The following is an 18,328-nucleotide window of genomic DNA, read 5'->3' on the forward strand; positions in this document are numbered from 1 at the left end:
CTGAGTACAAAACACTAACCTAATTGTGTTATTTTACTTTATTTGTTCTATATTTTTATCTTACCTGCAGTAACACTTTTTTTATAGTTATATTTATTTATAGTCACACTTATAGTTTTTCAGTATTTTTTCTGTGTAGCGAAGCAACAATATTTTGTTGTCAAATTCACTGGTGTCTTTTTGCAATGACACTAAAGTCAGTCTAAGTTTCCTAAGTTTATTATCTTCCTTAAATTATGAAGAAACAAACTGGTTTCCAGTTTAATAGTGCTTATTTGTATCTATTTCACCTCTTTTTGGCATCCAGATCAATTTATTTTGGTTCTATTTCAAAATCTGAACATTTTAGACTTCTAAGCTCGATTTATGTGAACTTTTTTGTTTCTAAAAATCAAACAGGAGTTTTTTTGTCTGTATTTGCTAACCCAGCCTCAGTCTGTCAGTCACTTAAAAATCAAAACAATCAATGACATGGAATTGATTTAAAAGTTTATTTGAGATGTTGGAAATCAAAGTTAAAGGATTCAATCTAAAATCTTTTCAAAAAGTCATTTATAAGATCTTTACATTTTTGAAAATCTCCTGCATCTGGAGCAAATATTAGAGTCTGGAATCTCAAATATTTCATTAACTCTCAGTTTAACTTTTTCTATGCTTCATAAAATCAAACTCTATATTTTTCTGACTTTTCCAGATTTCATAAAAAGCCAGAATCGCTGCATTTACACAATAACGTAAAACGAAAATTTACGATTCAACTACTTCAAACCAAAAAACCGTAAACATTGTTATTGCAGCTAAAACTTATGTTTGTTTTTTTTTTTTTACCATTATTGCTAAGTTTTCTCTAACATTTACTTCATTTTTTGACTCTCTTTGCAGAGAAACACTGATTTTAGTTGTTTTAAAACAATGTTAGCTTTTTAAAAAAAGAAACGGGATGCTCCTAAACTTTCCACACCATAACTACTTGTGTTTTTAGTTTCCTAATTGCTGAAATTGTCTGTTTTGATTCTACCAGCTGACCAACAGTGCGCAGCAACATGTGGGGGAAGGGCATGCTCCATACAGACTTTGAAAAACTCTCATATAGTCTAATTTAAAGGACGCTTCACCACTGGATGGCATAAAAATTTTGCTGTTTTGAAATCGCAACTTTAAAAAAATTCTGTTTAGCTTGATATCAGTAACCTCCCTCTGCATAATTAATGATAACTGGATATTAAACCCTAAAAAAACATCTTTACAAACAGTAAACCACGCTGACCAGCTGCAGGCTGCATGAAACAGCACGATGCATCAGTATTGATCCTGCGTATTGGCAAACAACACCATGTAATCAACTCTTCATCCGAGACGGTGAGACGGTGTTCATGCGTCGCATGTTTATGCGTCTGAAACGTTTTCACAGGCAAAGCTCCTTCCTTGTAGGTGGTGATGTGGGGTCATAGAGCTGCAGCAGATGCAACAAAACAATCTTCAGGCTCTCTTGGTTGTATAATCTGGAAGAATGGGGTTGATTGCTGATTGCTCCTCACTCTGATTGCTGCCTTTCAGCGAAAGCTGCCTCTGAACGTGGAAAAACTTTCATCATCCTCATCTACAGTCACAGAGATTTCTTTTCTTTCTTTCTTTTTTTTTTAGTTAAATAGGCTTTTAAAGTTAATTTGCTACATGTGCTGCTCTTTTTATTCCTTTCCATTGCCTGATGCAGAGGAGAAAAAGCAAAGATGCACTCACATAAAGTTGATTTGATTATCTGTTCCCTGAGTTGAGGATGTATAAATCATAAAAATGTAAAAGCTCTGTAAATCCTAAAGGATCCTTCTTTTTTTTCAATTGCAGTCCTCAATACTTTCAACAATGAATAAACCTCTTACAGTTTAGTAACCCCTTGTTCACATTGTGATTAACTATAATTAAGCTAATAAAACAGATGCTTCTTTCATTTCTACCAATTTGTTTCAAACCACTGATTTTTCTGTGGAAATTACTTGAGAAAAACTTGGATATGTACAACTTTTTTTCATCTATTTGAACAAAAATGCAGCTTGGGAAGCTTAAATACTTAGCTGCAATGCTACTTAACATGCTATTGACTGATCTTTGCTAAGCGGCATTTAGTTTTCTTCCCGCTGTTTAGCTGAACCTTCAAAAGATAAGGAAAACTGTAGCTGTTAGCTTCTGCAGTAGTGATAGCACTAAATAATATGCATATTATTCATGCATATTATGGTATATTTTGTGTAATTCTTTAGTAATCAATACATTTGCTGGTGCTGAGGTTACCACTACTTCTACAATTGTTCCAAAACTACAGTTATATTGATTCTTTGGTAGTAATTATCCTATATTTTAAAATAAAAAAATGAATAAATATTTAGGTAAATCAGTTTATATTGTGTTTTATGCATGACATACACATTATTAGGAGTGTGATTCTCTAGAGTTAAACAGGATTATGTTAATTGAACATGTGGCGAAGGAAACATCACTTCCACCAGTGATCAGGGGGGATAAACATGGATTAATTCAATCGTATTACAGGGGACTTTAAACCCAGTTTATATCCAGAGATTTACAATATGATCCAGGCAAATAACCCAGTCATATAGTCTGATTTAAATAACAATGCTAACATTTTGTGTCCCCATTTTATTTAAAGTCAACATAGACCTTTCCAGTAACCTAATAACAAGACAAAAACTGTTAACAGAACTTATAATTATGTATTGCTTATATTTTTTAACTCTCTTTTGTTGAGTTACAAAGAAAAAAATGCTAGAAAACTGGGGTAGTGTTGTGATTACTGTCATCTATGGAGCCCTTGCATGTTATTGTTTACATCCAAAAATTTCGCGTAACGCTGGAGGGATAAAAGACGATTCATTTAAATGCCATCCTCTGCTTTACTGCTATTATTAATTTAGTGTAGAGCACCACAGCAAAACGAAAAATGAGGCAGAAAAATCGGTAAACAACTCAAAACCACTTTTTTTCTCAATCTCTGTGTTGGCTACGCTACACAGACTCGTTGCCATAGCAACTGACAACAACGCCATTATATGTTTCAGGATTCAACACCAAAAAACACTCAAACATTTTCCACACAAAGTACAGAACATTCACTCTGTTAGTTTTATGATTTTAGGCTTCATGTTTATTTTGTGATTATAAGTAAGTGATCGCTGTGGTAGATTAGCTAGCGCTGCTATTGGCTAATCTACCACCGACGTGTTAGATTAGCTCCTACTGCTATTAGCTAATCTACCACCGCCGTGTTAGATTAGCTCCTACTGCTATTAGCTAATCTACCACCACCCTGTTAGATTAGCTCCTACTGCTATTAGCTAATCTACCACCGCCGTGTTATATTAGCTAATTTAAACACCTGCTCTACTGATGATCTGTCAGAGTTGGTGCTTTAGGTGTTTTTTTGTTTTTTTTTGTAACTGAACCAAAACATACCAAATTCCACTTCACATCTACATGTTATGGTTATTATAGTCAAGCTGGCATAACTGAACCTCTTCCTTCTCTCTTGCTATTTATTTTTCTTAATTAAAGCTTCTTCTTGACCTTGTCATCTAGTTGTCTCAGAAAAGGGACACAGTTCTGTGTCCCTTTTACTTTATAGATAAGGCATACATTTAAGATTTAGCTCGTTATTATTGACAAGCAAAACCAGAAGTGCCATACTGGGTTAAACTTTTTGATTACTGATTCGAACCATCATGAATGATCAATAAAACCAGTGAATGAAAGTCCATCCTAACCTACAAACCTGTTGCCTCCCAGAATGCAACTCTTCACCAGAAATCTTCACCATTTTACCCTCAAAGAGCTGCAGTCTAGTCTGCTTTGACTCAAAGTAGTGCTAAATTTGGTGTCTGTGGTTTAGCTTAAAGAGCATCTGTTTGATTTGTTGATAGGACGGTGTCTCCTCTGTGTCCTCCTTCCTATTTCATTACCCTGCTCCTGTGTGCAGGTAATGGCCTGTCATAGAGAGATAATAGGCTGTCACATGGCAGTAATAACCTGTAGAAACTGTTTGGCTGCCTTTAGAATGATGAGAGTAACTTTGTGGGAGGCAACATCACATTGCTGTCTCTCAGATCATTTTAGAAAGAAAAATGCTTGGGAAAGCATTTAAGCAGCCAAGCTACTAAATTAGCATGACTACTTGCAAGTCATTGAGTCTTTATTAGTGTTGGCAGCTGTTGTTTTACTCTTAAAAACGTGTGTCACATCTTGTAAACCCATGACTATGGTGAATGTTCGGGCTCCTTTGCACTGGATGAACATCCTGCTGAGATTAGCCAGGAAGTGGATAATCTCAACCATCTTGGGGGGCTTCAGGAGAACCAAGAACGGATCACTATGCATTAGATGTGATTCACCATGGAGGGATCTGAGCATGGAAAAACATCTATAGGAAGGTGGAGCATGATGACAGAGCTCCAATGATTTGGGGTAAACATGCACCAATCTGATATTAATATCTGTATTGGTCCTGATGTTGAAAAAAATTCTACATCGGGTGTTAGTGACAATGTTCCCAATCCACAAGGATTCAATCTATTCAGTCTAACTCTATGCTTGGTGCTCTGAGTGAAAAGCATTAAATCAAACTAAATCTTCAAAAAAAATTTATTAAATTGATTTATCAACAATATAGGTTGGTGTGTAATTAACACCAACCTATATGACACTTCTGTCCAAATGTTGCAGCAATAGCCTGACAATAATATTACTTAATCTCATGCTTCGATATGCTGACACTCTGTCTACGCTGAAGAAGATTAAACTCAGCTCTGGATGCTGGTGGTAGATTCAGTTCTGTCAAATTTATTTTATAGCTGACAAACTTTTTTTTTAAAAAGAAAATACTTTTATTAATTAAAGTCTGTCACCACCTGATGAACGTTTGATGAAAAACTTTATTTTTATTCATCTTATCTTATATAGCAAAATTAACATTATGTGTTAAAGTAACAGAATTATTGAACTGAAAACATTGGCAGAAGTTTAAATTCAGATATTGGATCAAAAACCCAGAATACTACAAAATGCCTAGCAACAAAAAAAAAAATCATCCAGTGTGACTGGGATGTTATTGTATGAGGAACTATTACACACTGCTTTGGTTAGCAGATGAGAAATAATTACAGATATTACAGAAATAAACGCTACCCTATGACAACTGAATAAAAGGTGCCTGAGTCTTAGTGAGGAAAGAGAAATTAAGCAAGTAATAACATATTTTAATCACAATAAATCCCAAATGTATTTATTACTGTAATCTGTTCAAATTTTAATCAACTCTACAACTAGGTTAGTGCGGATGTGGACACAATATCATTTCTTAAATTGAGTTACCTGCTGAATGGGCCTTCAGGGAACGGTGGGATGACTTTATTGCATGCAGTGCACAGCTCTGTTGTGTCTGTGCGGATGTTTCCAGATCCTTTCTGCAGCTATAAAGTTTGTGCCGCAGGGAGCAGCTAGGATACTCACCATCAGCCATAAAGTGTGCCGGATATAAGTTCGGTGTTACACCACGTTCACTGACTCTGAAGTGGAAATAAAGGTCCAGTTTGATGCAAACAGACAACGCTGACCCATCATCCCACTTAAACAACAGTTTATTGTCTCAGTTTTTAGAAACTCTGTTGCTGGAAAGGTCAGAGCTCCGAACACGTTCGCTTACATGGACATTAATTACAAGTCTGCTGCATGTTGCCTGGATTAAACCTGCTGGCATTTAGAAAGTGCTTGACTTGCATGTCCGGCTGTAGAAGGTTAACTTCTTTCTGATTTGCAAAACAATGTGGCTACATCGCCTTTCTCAGTATTCCACTTAGCTTTAGCTGCTCACCTTTTCTCACATCTGGATGCAAATGAGGGACTCAATCATCCTCATTCTGACTTGTTGATTACATCTGAGTTATTGTCCTGGTTGTTCAGATGCTCAGAAATCTCGACCACAAGGAAATGAACAAAATGTATTAAACCATTCCTACTTTTCCTGTGTGTGAAATAGCAAATGTTTAACAGGCCTCTGCCTTCCTGATGTCTTTCTGCTGCAGTAGTGTCAGTGATCAAACAGATGCTTTTGTAATTTCTGCACATTAGTCAGTACAGCTCTCAGTTTGGCATAGTCTATCAATTGCGCAGCACATTTTGTCTCAGCTGCCTTGCAGCACTTAATGGAGTTGCAGAAAATGCAGCAGTGCTCATTTAATGCAGTCACACTTTGATTGCCCCTTAGCACAGTTTGTGCTGCTGACTGCAGAGATTTAGCCACCTTAGCAAAGTGGTTATGCAGTTTCAATCACAATGCTTTGTTTTATTAAAAAATATATATATTTTAAAATATTTTGGCTACATTAAATTATACCTTAAAAGCTGCTAAATCATACTCACAACCCTGTGATTTTGCTTTGAAACACTTTGGTATCAGAATAGTTTAACTGTAATTGGACAGTTTGGGTTTTGCTCAATCAATCAAGTTTATTCATGTAGTTCAGCAGCAAGACAGTTCAAAGTGCTTTACATCATAAAAACACAAAAATCAACAACTGAAACATTACAAGTAAATAAACCCTGCCTCATTTCATTTAACTTTATATTAAACCACTTTTACTGAAAGTAGGAGGTAAATTATACGGATACCAGGTGATTAACGTCTTTCCTGAACTTTAACCAACTTTCTGTCATTTACAGTTTTAGCAAGAAAAGTAAAAAAAAAACTCATTTTAATTGTAATACCTGCAGATCAGGGTATCATAAAACTGATTTGCAGAAGAATTAGAATTTCTCTGACTTCAAACAATCATATGTAGTTTCCATCTTGTTAAAGTACATCTGAGCGCGCTCCTTTAAAGTTGTAGTATCTAACTTTTATTTTTTAAAAATGGTTTACACATATTTGTTAAAATTGTCATTATGAAGTGACAGAAACAAGCAGAGAGTTTTAGCGCTGTTAATCCAGCCTGCGTACGCGCTGCTCACATCCTTTCACAAACGTTAAGGCTAGTTAGCTTCACCACTGATGATGGCGGATAAATGGTTTTCCTGTAATGGTAAGTTGTTTCTCTGCAAATTAACACATTTAGCAGCATATAGTTGATTGACAGCACTAAGACCCTCCTCCTGGCTCTGATTTGTTGTCTTTGTCTGGTAGTGGAGCATTTTTGCAGAAGGTGGTGAAGCTTGATTTTTTTCACATATCTGTCTTATGTTATACTATCAACATGGTGACAATTTTAACAAATATGAAAAAAATATATTTTTATAAAAGTTACAACAACTTTAAAGTTTATTTCAAATCCCAATTAAGAGGAATTAGTCTTCTTCATTTGTCTGTCCAATCTGAAACATCCCACAAAACATTCGCACAAAATGAGTTTTGTTGTTTGCTAATCCTTCATTTCTCCATCTGTTAGCTTCTTGGCACAGGCGCTTACACTCAGCTTCGAAACAAGCAACCAGGAAAAATTAAACCCTTCCAGTTTAGTTTCCCTCCTATCTCTTGAAAACCTGAGTGTGGAAGTGGAGGGTTTTCCGGCTGAAGGCAGAGCTGTTCAGCTGCAGGATTCTGTGCACTGGGGAACGCTTTCGTCAGAGCTCCTCTGAATAAATGAATTCCCCCGGCTCTGAAAGCTTCATAAAAGTCACCGTGACTTTTTTAGAGAGCAGGCTACTGTGGCGAATGCTCTTTTGCTCAAGTTTTATTCTGGGACAACTTCCTTGGATAGAATCATGAAGGTGAAGGTGATTTCTTTGGTCACTGAAGTCAGATTAATCTTTTAAACCAAAACGTTTAGCACATTTAGTTCCTGATGAAGGTCTAGGGGTTCAGATCAGTGAACATTAGGATGATGGAGGGTTGATATGGAGAGAAGCAAGAGAAACAGAGAGGATGGCGAAATGAGAAAAATATTTTTTTCAGAGCAATTATTGTAAAGGTGTGGAGAGAGAAGCGATGGGCTGTAATGTCAGGGAAGTGAAGCAGAAAGGAGAAACTCCTGAGTGAGAGAAATGTTTCCCGTTCAGGGCAGGAGGGCAGATAACGGTGGGGGAATAGTGCTGGGGTTATAGAAAGGCCGGGGGCTTTTAGGGGCAAGTGTGAATGCAAAAGTGCTGTTGCACACCTCAGCTCCATGTTTCTTTTTAATGGCACTTTATAAAAGTATTCACATACCAGAAACTTCTTCATATTTTGTCACAAAGCCACAAACTTTTATGGAGTTTTCTTGGGATTGGATGGAAATGTAAGAAAAAACGTACGTAGTTTCACAATAATTTTTTTGCATAAGTGTTTCCACCCAGATGTGGAAAACTTGCAGCTGTTACAAAAATATTTTTGCAAGGCTCACTTTAAACAATAATGGAATTCCAGATATCCGAGAACCATTTTTATTATTCATTAAATAAAAATGATATAACACAATAAAACACAAATGTTTTATTTTATTCCTCATAATCTTTTACTCTCTCTGACATTCTGCAGCTGCTTTTTTATTCATTTATATTCTTTATTAATTGAAGAAACCAAACTGTTGAGGCTTGCTTCGCTGTTTTTTTTTTTTTCTGTTCTCAGCATGATTTTTGGTTAATTCTGCAAACTCATAAAAACTTACATGAAAAGAATGACATCAAAGCACTGGAAATATATTTATAAAAATAATATTTATAAAAAAAAGTGAGGAAATCCAGAGCATTTGAGTGGAATAATTAGATATGTTTGAGAGAAAAACGGATATTCACAGATTCAAAGGGTCTTTGGTTGACTGACTTGACATTTTAATTGTCATGTTGGATTTCAGTTTCTTGACCCATAAGCAAGTCCACACAAAACCAGAGATCACTGTTCAGCGAAAGTTTAATGTATTTTAAAATGGTACAATCTGATTGTGCTCCAGAGGATGTGTAGGCAGGTCAGCTCAGGTTCTGTTCGGAGAAAGGAGATGTTAGTAGGGACCGGAGTTGAGAGACCTTGATTGGTTCAGAGGGATAAGCTTACCGTCTTTTCGGATGGTGGTTGCGCGGAGGGAAAAGACTAGGATCCGGTAGCGTTCCGAGGACCAAATGATGGAGAGGGGAGGAGAGCGGCAGGCGGAGATGTTCGGTCTTGGCAGGAAGCTATCACATAATCCAGACTTGGTTCCTGGCTTGGTTCCAACAGCTCTTCGTTTTCTGAAGGAAGACACAATGTTACTTGAAGTCTCATACAATATCCATAACATGATTTCTGGTAGACTCTGACCAACAAGTGGGACCATCGAGCGATGAGTAACCGCTCCACTGCTTCTTAAAAGGTCCAGCAGTCAATCACACGGAATCAGCTGCATCAGCCTGTCAGAACTCTCCCCCGAAGATCCTCTACAGGAAAGAGCACTCACACCAACTCGAAACCTAACATGAATGCCTTTTTAAAGTTTTTGCACAGTTTAAAATTAATCATGTCGCACACATTCTAATTTTCTACTAACGCTGACCTATTATGCTTCCTTGATCAGGTTACACTAAGTCTCTGGGTTATGCAAAACATGTTCATCACATTTTTGTGCACAAAATCTTAAGGTTTTAGTCAGTCAGTTCTGCCTATTTTCATCTACTATCAGAATGAGATGTTTTAGGGCCTCTGTCACTTTAAATCCAAATAAGCTGCTGGCCACGCCCCCCAACTCAATGCTTACACTCCCACATGAAAATGGCTGCAAAAGGATATGCAATTATGCAATCGTAAATCTTTGAAAAGCATTAGTAGAGTCTCCTGCACATCCAACAAGAATTCAGCAAATGGTTTCTGAATAGTAAGTGAATAATAAAACACTTGTCTCTTCCAGCAGCCATTGTACAGCACATACAGCGGTAAAACCACCTGACCTAGCATGTTGGAGCTCAGCTTGGGTTGCTAGGTGACGGGTGGAACTCTGCTGGGGTTGCTATGTAACAGAAGACTGCCCATCAAATGTTTTCCAGACACCAAAAAACATGAACTTATTGCCAAAAGAATAGCTGGATGGTTTTTTAAGCACTTGGGCTGTTTTTAGAATAATTAGAAACATAAATTGAAGTATAAAAGCTTAATAAAAATTGAATTTTGCATAATAGGTTCTTAGTCCAGAGTGGAACAACTACATCGCCTAATCATCTCAGAAAGCAGAGTGCAGACATTCAAAAAAGATGAGAATCACCATAGCAACCGGTGACTTGTCAGTTTTTGTCACTGCTCTTAAATTACTTTAAAATATTTGAACTGCACTTTGTTTTAATAAACATACTTATTAATTTTGACCCAGGGAATAAAAGCTGCGGACAAAAGTCGGACACTTTTTAGCTTTCATCGTCTTTCTTACTCAAGTCCAAGTTAGTTCTGCAGTGAAAAGCTGCCTCAGAAAGTTAAGTGGAGTAAAACCTGATATCTATTTAACAGGCTTCTCCTCTTCACTCTCCAATTGGTTCAGGCTGAACAGCCAAGTCCAACGTGGCAAACAATCTTTGACGTGAATAAAAAAAATAAATAATTTCAGACTCAGCCGAGTGCATGACAGCCTCCAAGTCCTGACAAATTACGGCGCCGGTGGCTCAGTGAATAACGGCCCGCTACATATTTACAAGTAAACAAAAGAAAAGCTTGGGGTGAAAAATACGGAGCTGAGAGGTTTCGCATTTTTCATTTGACTCCCAGAGAGGACACTCTGTCTTGAAGCAACTCTCTTCTCCGGAAACAAATAGGTGAGAAGTGAACCGTGTACACACAAAGACACGCTTAATGATGAAGTTTATGAAATCCATTATGGATGTTCTCGTTTCCTCGGAGAAAGAGAGAAAGAGAGGAAGAGAGAGAGAGAGACATCACTGAGTTGTTTTCTCTGTGGGACGAGTGTTTGGGGGGCCGAGGCCGAGTGTGATTTTAATCAAGTGTATTTTTATCTCTGAGATTTTAATATGCATGGCACAGGCAATCAGAGTCAGAGAGGGACGAAATGAGCAGGGGGAAAATGAATGAATCAAATTAGTGAGGCTGCGGGAGGATGGTGAAACTGATGCAATGGTGCATGATATGTGTGCAGGCTGGAGCTGTTAGAAACGAAATAAAAAGATTCACGCCGGGGTTATGAAGAAGAATATACAAGCTATACATCCCCCATCTCAAAGCTCTGCAAAACGCCTGAGCTGCACTTATCTATGCCAGAGGCGACGGAGGATTGTTTCAAAGAGGATGAAGTAATAAAGAAGAAGAACTGCATCTGAATTCTACATCTCAAATCAAATATTTGATCAATTTTCCCCCCCAATTTGGTGCTCTAAGAAAGTAATAAAAGAAATACATTTTAGTTAAATTTTGCTAGCTTTCATAATGAATCAGTACATATTTGTTTTTTGCAGCTCTAGGCGGGTTTTATCTTGTATCAGCAGCGGAAATAAATAACGGACCCCTGAGCTAGTCATTGTCTGGAAACTGACTGATTTTAATCAAGTCTACCAAAACAAACAGTTTTCATCCAGAATTATGCCAGAAGCTTGTTGATGATTACAAAAATATTTAGTATGAATTTTTATATTTGACTCTTTATGAGTGGGGCATTAAATCCATTGCAATTTCAAACTTGTTCATATTATTCTCATTTTATGAAGCAAGTGATCTTGAATTGGAATGACTTGTAGAGTTTGCATACAAATATATACAGTTTTGGAAGAAATTAAGCTACCACTGCACTGAAACCCATTGTTAACCTCCTGGTTATTCCACTAAATATTGATTTCTGAACTCTTCTTGTGCTAAAACATCAGTATTGTTGTTTCTAAATGAATATGATCTTGTTTTCTTTGCTCTGCAACCATTTCTCATTTTCTGCAAATAAAATTTTTGTTTGGGACGTCGGAGACATGTTGTCAGTAGTTCATAGAATAAAGAACAATGTTCATTTTATTCAAACAGTAAAATCATAGGAACCGATCATTTTAAGTGGCCTCTTAACTTTTTCCAGAGCTGTAAATTGGTTGCAGCTTCTCGATTGAAAGAAAACAAATTGCAGTTCAAGTTTTTAAGTTGTGAAGGTTAAAACTGTCAAAAAAAAAGAAGTCTGATAATGTTTTCTGTAGGCTTGAAGGCACAAACAAGGTTGTGTTAAAATTGAGGCGTTTGGTTTCCATCTGCATTGATTGGTCTGCTGATTTTATCTTTCTCCATCATAAAAGCATCAATGCCTTTTATTCCATCATAAAAATAGACGTTTGTTTAAAATGTGTTTTTTCTAACCTTCCCCTGAAGATGAAGCAGCTCGTATTGATTTTCTGATTCCTCTCATTTTTTCAGGATTATTTTATCTGCACGCTCAAATGGTGTATTAAAAAACCCCTGAGTTTTTCAGTAATCACTGTGCAGCTTTTTATTTAGCGATTTAGACTAGCTGGCATTTAAACCAGCTGGAAGTGGCCGCGCAGCACCAGAAAGCATGAGATAATAGCAGCAGTGGTTCATAAGGGAGACACTCAGCCTCTGCTGCACAACTGGACTGGAAATAAAATGAATGTGGACAACAGCCAGGAAGCAGAGAAGCCAAATTACTTGTTAGGATTTAGGCGTGGAAAGACCAACTGCACATCTGCAGTCGGAGCTGCCAGGTGAGGATAAAGCGTGGAAGCCATTAAAAAGCAAACTCCTGGGGGAAAAGAAATAATCATTTTGAATATGTGCCATTGTCAACACCAATTTTGCTGCGATTCCTCATGGGTGGTGTGTTTACAGCAGCATAAGTCTTTTATTTAACCAGGAAAGGCCCAGAGAGGTACAGCATCTCATCTGCAAAGATATCCTGGGTAAAATGACAGCACACACATAAACAACATAAAACATCAACAGCAACAAAAAATGCAAATGAAAAGCAAAAATATGCTTCTGTTTTGTTTTTTGTCTTTTTTTTTATCTCACTCAATGAGTCGAGTTTGGTCAAATGTAGCTGATTGTAGAGCTGCTGTGCTCTGCAAAAACACTAAATCTTACCAAGTATTTTTGGTCTAGTTTCTAGTCCAAACTTAAAGCAAGACAAACTAACTTACAAGTAACTTTTTAGCAATATACAGAGGCTTGCTTTAAGTAAATAATTCCTTAATATTGATGAAAAAGTTCTAGTTCCATTGGTAAATTACTCCACTGCGCAGTTACCTAGCAACCAAAGCCAAGCCCAGTCCGTCGCCTAGCAACCCAGTTCTAGTTCCATTGGCAGATTGTTCCACTTATAACATGACATTTTTCCCATGTTTTAGTGGAATATGTACTTTTTAATTAATATTAAGAAATCATTTACTTAAAACAAGCTTCTATATATTTCTGAACATTTACTTGTAAGTTATTTTGTCTTATTTCAGGTTTACTATGATATTTGCATTAGAAACTAGGCCCAAAATACTTGGTAAAATTTTGTGTTTTTACGGTGTGAATGAGTCGAAGGTCATTTTCTTGACTCAAAAGAAAGATTAATGTAAATTGTGAAAATAAATTGAGGGGTTTTTTTTATCAGCTGTTTGACATTAGACTTGATGAAGAGAGAATCATCAATCATTGATAAAAGATAAAAGGAGTTCAGGGTTAAATTAGAGAACGACAGACATCTTGCTTTATATTTGCACAAAATCATAATTTCTCTTTTCCCATCATGTCTGGATACCCAAATGCAATGATTTGCCTTTGTGTAATAATTTGTGTTTGCAGTCAGCAGCAAAATGAAGAAATTTTTCGGTGTTTTTGTCATAATATTTCGGTTGTGCTGCTGGTGGTCAGTTTGAATTAAATATTTGTACAACAAAAACAGTTGCTGTGTTTCCATTACAAATGTGCAGAAGACTTTGTCAATAGCGTCATAAAAACACAACTTCACAATAGTGACTTTCTCATCAAATACGAAACACAATTAAAATCACACGTGAAAAAGTTTTTTGACACAATAAATCATTAAAAAAACATGGCGCGTCGTCATCCTCCAACTACTTCCTGTCGTCGTCCTCGTGTTTGTGGTTTGCTCCAGTGACAAGTCATGTGACTTTTATGATGAGGAAAAAAGTGTTTCCATTGCAGTATTGCGAAATAAACCAAGATGTCAAAAGAAAACATGGAAACTCAATTACAAGTACAGCATAATTCCTACTGCAATAAGGATTTATGTCGAAAGAAGCCACAGTTATGCTGAACCTGACCTGGTATTTTATTCATCTCTATCTGTCTTCCTGTTTTTATTTTTCATTCTCCAGAGCATTACATTTTGGCGGCATGCACTTTCTTTGTGTAGATAAAGCTCCCTGTAATGAGTTTGTGCTGCAAACTTTTCTGCTGCCACCCGTAATCTGCAGACTGCGGCGTGAGTTAATGCAGTCGCCACGAGCCGGATAATGCTCCATCTGTTGAAACCCTGTCACCCCACGGCTCTGCCTCGCTCCCAGCAAACATTGTGACATTGAATCGTTGTTGATAACAAAGCCAAGATGTGCTGGTTCACTGCTTCCTACACCAGGACGTTTACTCTCTCTGTATCAGCTATCAGAAAAAAACCTTCCTAATCTGCTGCTGAAGCCTTTGGTAATATTTTTGAGCCGAACAATGCTGCAGCTGATGGTTGGCTAACATCCAGTGCATACCTGTGAAGTCTGGATGTCTTCCAGTAGTAATGAATAATTGAGTAGCATAATGCAACAAGTGGTAAAAGGCCTCGCTGATGCTTTCTGACACCACCCACCTACTGTTTTTATTTATCTCATTTAATGCCACTGATGTTTGCCTGCAGGCGTTTATGTAAAACAGATGTATGGCCTATCTTAACACGCCTCAGGTTTCACAAGAAGGTCACGTTTTTGTCCACAAAAGACGGTTTCACTGCAAAAACACATCTTAACAAGTATTTTTTCTATCCAGTTTCTAGTGAACATATCTCAGTTCACTTGAAACTAGCTTACAGGTCAATTTTCAGCGTGATATTTGCTTTTTGTTTCCTGAAAATTGATCAAAAAGTACTCGATCCGCTGGCAGATTATTTCACTCATAACATGTGAAAAATGTTTTCTTATAAGTGGAAAAAAATCTGCCAGTGTCTCTACAACATAGAATATATTAAGGAATTATTTCCTTAAACAAGCTACTATATCTTGCTTAAACGTTACTTGTTAGTTAGTTATTATTTCAAGTATTTTAAGATACTTGCACTACAAACTAGACCTAAAATATTTGGTAGGATTTTGTGTTTTTGCAGCGTTTCACATCAGTAAAGGTTTTGACTAGGTCACTCCAAAACCTCAAGTTTGCAAATGTATGACTGGATGTTTATATTAGGAATTTCTGCTAAAGAGAAGAATTTATTAGTTGTAAGTTGTTTCTAAGCTACTAATGCAAATCAGCCTCAGACCATCACACTGTTATAAAGTTTATCTTTCATTTCTAAAAGGGCAGATGTGACTGAATAATTGCTAAACGTCCATCTTTAACTCGTCTTTAGGTTTGTCACAGCAACAAATTCTGCTGTGTAAATTAATTGTCCCAGTAATTATTGCGATAAATCATAATATTGTTGTTTTGAAACAATTTTCAAGTGGTATATTCATAATAATTGCATTAATAATGCAAGTTTGCCCTTCCAAAGACAATTAAACTTTAATTTAGTAAGGTTACAGTCTTTAGTCCGGTTTCTGAAACTGGAAGAGATTTCAAATATCCCAAAATTAAGCACCACAACCAAAAGCAATAAATAAAATGGAAATTTAAAAAATACATAATTATCAATAAAATTATGCCTGTAAACAAAAAATGAAATGTGTACTCAAATTGAAAAAGTTTATAAAAAACTAAGTATGTACAGCTTTCTGTGAAAGTTCCTGATCAAAAAGTGACATATTCTCATATTTAAGCCTTGCATGTGTTATTATGTTACCTCAAATTAGTTTTTCACTGTTTTAACACATATTCAGAGGAGAAAATGACAACATTATACAAATTAAGTGGATTAAATATGGAAAACTGCACCTTCAGTTACACATAACTAGGGCTGAATCAATTATTCAAATTAATCGTAATTGACCGATTATTCAAATAATCGTCAACTAATTTAATAATTGATTAATCCTTAACTTGAGTACAAAGGCTTAATAAAAACAACATCTTCAGAGCAGTAATTAAGCCAAAACTGAACAGATATATATATTATTTTTGCAGTTTGGTTTGAGCCAAAGCTCTGCTGGTTTTCAAAGTGAGAGTTTGTTCTCTGCGTAAATCCAGTCAGAGATTCGGAACATGTTTGCATGCCCTCCGGCTTCTTTCCAACACTTTCTAATATTGTGTCAAACTGTGCTGGGCTGAGAAAAGACGGCATTCAAACCGGGGGATCATTAGCAGTCAAACTAGGACTTAACTGCTAAGCCAAAATAACGATCGCACTCAAGGACTGAGCTTGGCACACATTCCTCTTTTCTTTCTCTCTGCCGCTTTCTCCTCTCTTCACTTTTGATTCCACAAGACAGAGGGGCTGACATCTTTGAAAAATGACCTAAAAGTGAAAGCGTGAGGCAGACAACAGGAAAAAGAGGAGCAAGGGGAAGGATTTTAGCACCACAAGGGGCTTCAGTATTAGCAGGGAGGAAAAGGCTTCAAAGCTGTCAGTGATGCCCAGGGGCCCAAACGGCAGAGAGCGGTCGGGAAGCGGAGCAGGAAACGCGATGGAAGCAGGTTGGGCTCCAACGAAATGTTCCGTTTATCCACTTCCTCTCAGCGTGTTGAATGTAAAGATAAAGTCACCTGTTGATGAATGTGTTACAGCTATCATCTCTGACAGTGTGATATAAATAACTGGTAATTTCCGGGTCTTTATCAGAGCCGTACAGCAGCAATGATTGGATCTTTTCTACCTGCTGGTTCCTGTCTGCAGCCAGTCAGAACCACCTGCGTGAAGCTGACACCCCACCCACGTCAAAAAATCCAGCAAATAGTCTGAATGGTTAGTGCTCCGTTTGTGCAGGTTTGTGCCGTTAAAATTTTCGTTTGTGCAGTTTTGGTTTCTGAGATATTAAACATTATTTTTTAGGTCATCTAGAGTTCACCATCCCCCCATATCGCTCCAAAACAAACAAAAGTGGGCTAGTTCGTTAGTGCTCCGTTTGTGCAGGTTTGTGCCGTTAAAATTTTCGTTTGTGCAGCTTTCGTCTTTGAGATATTAAAAGTTATAATTTTGGCCGATGACGTCATCATCCCCCCATATCGCTCCAAAACAAACCAAAGTGGGCTAGTTCGTTAGTGCTCTGTTTGTGCAGGTTTGTGCCGTTAAAATTTTCGTTTGTGCAGTTTTGGTTTCTGAGATATTAAAAGTTATAATTTTGGTCGATGACGTCACCATCCCCCCATATGCTCCAAAACAAACCAAAGTGGGCTACTTCGTTAGTGCTCCGTTTGTGCAGGTTTGTGCCGTTAAAATTTTCGTTTGTGCAGTTTTGGTTTCTGAGATATTAAAAGTTATAATTTTGGCCGATGACGTCACCGTCACCCTATCACGTTCCAAATCAAACCTAAGTGTGGGCTACTTCTTGTAATTCTTCAGATTCTCAGCTGTTGTACAATGTGTACATTTTGTTTTGAACTTCAATAAAGACTTAGAACAAGAAAAAATGTGTCTCATTTCAAGAAATGTTTTAAGATAGCAATGTTTTTTCACGAACGTAGCGCACAATAATTGAATCCTGCTAATAAAGGACATGCAGCCTGACAATAACGTAATGTGTATAACCTGTTCAACTGTGCTTTGATTTCGGAGGTGGTCTGAAGAATTATATTCACATTGTTGATGTACTGTCTGCTGATTATGCAGCAAACGTGTAAAAAAAATTACATGAGCCTATAAAGGCCAATTTGCTAGTTGAGCATTAATTTGATTTTACCTTGTTAAAAAATCAAAATCGGGGTTGAAAAAATTCCAAAAATGACTTATTCAAAACGATTTGAGACCGCTAGAATATTAACGAGAGGTTGAAATTACACTTGCTCTGCAAAACAAGATGGGAGGGGGGGGGGGGGGAGGGGGGGGGGCAGGAGGCTCACTACAGTGTGGGTGGAGCCAATCCCAGTTGTGTGAGAACTATGTCAAAGTTCGCAAAACATGTCTCCTTGAAGCCCATACACATTTAATTTAAGAAATTGGATGAAATGAAAGTCGTTGCATTGAAACTATATTTACTAAATATTAAGTACATTACTTGGATGAACTTTGAAATAATGACACATTTCCGTTTTACTCGGCAAAATCTTTGCTCAAGCAACTAGCAAATTGGCCTTTATAGGCTCATG

The 18,328-nt window shown here is 37.0% G+C and overlaps 1 protein-coding gene and 1 long non-coding RNA gene across 2 annotated transcripts in view; one reads left to right on the plus strand and one right to left on the minus strand.

Moving 5' to 3' along the window:
• The window catches only part of b3gat2 (beta-1,3-glucuronyltransferase 2 (glucuronosyltransferase S)), a 50,412-nt gene that overhangs the window by 2,585 nt on the left and 29,499 nt on the right, over nt 1–18,328 (plus strand). The gene's annotated exons all lie outside the window — the stretch shown is intronic.
• Nucleotides 7,584–16,928, minus strand: LOC145555164 (uncharacterized). Its single transcript, XR_014091261.1, has 3 exons — nt 9,272–16,928; nt 9,029–9,201; nt 7,584–8,955 (listed from the first exon to the last, which is right to left on the minus strand). It is a non-coding gene; the product is annotated as an uncharacterized LOC145555164 (long non-coding RNA).

This window comes from Poecilia reticulata, chromosome 15 (genome assembly GCF_904066995.2).
Source record: "Poecilia reticulata chromosome 15, P_reticulata-male-v2, whole genome shotgun sequence".
Classification (NCBI taxonomy): domain Eukaryota; kingdom Metazoa; phylum Chordata; class Actinopteri; order Cyprinodontiformes; family Poeciliidae; genus Poecilia; species Poecilia reticulata.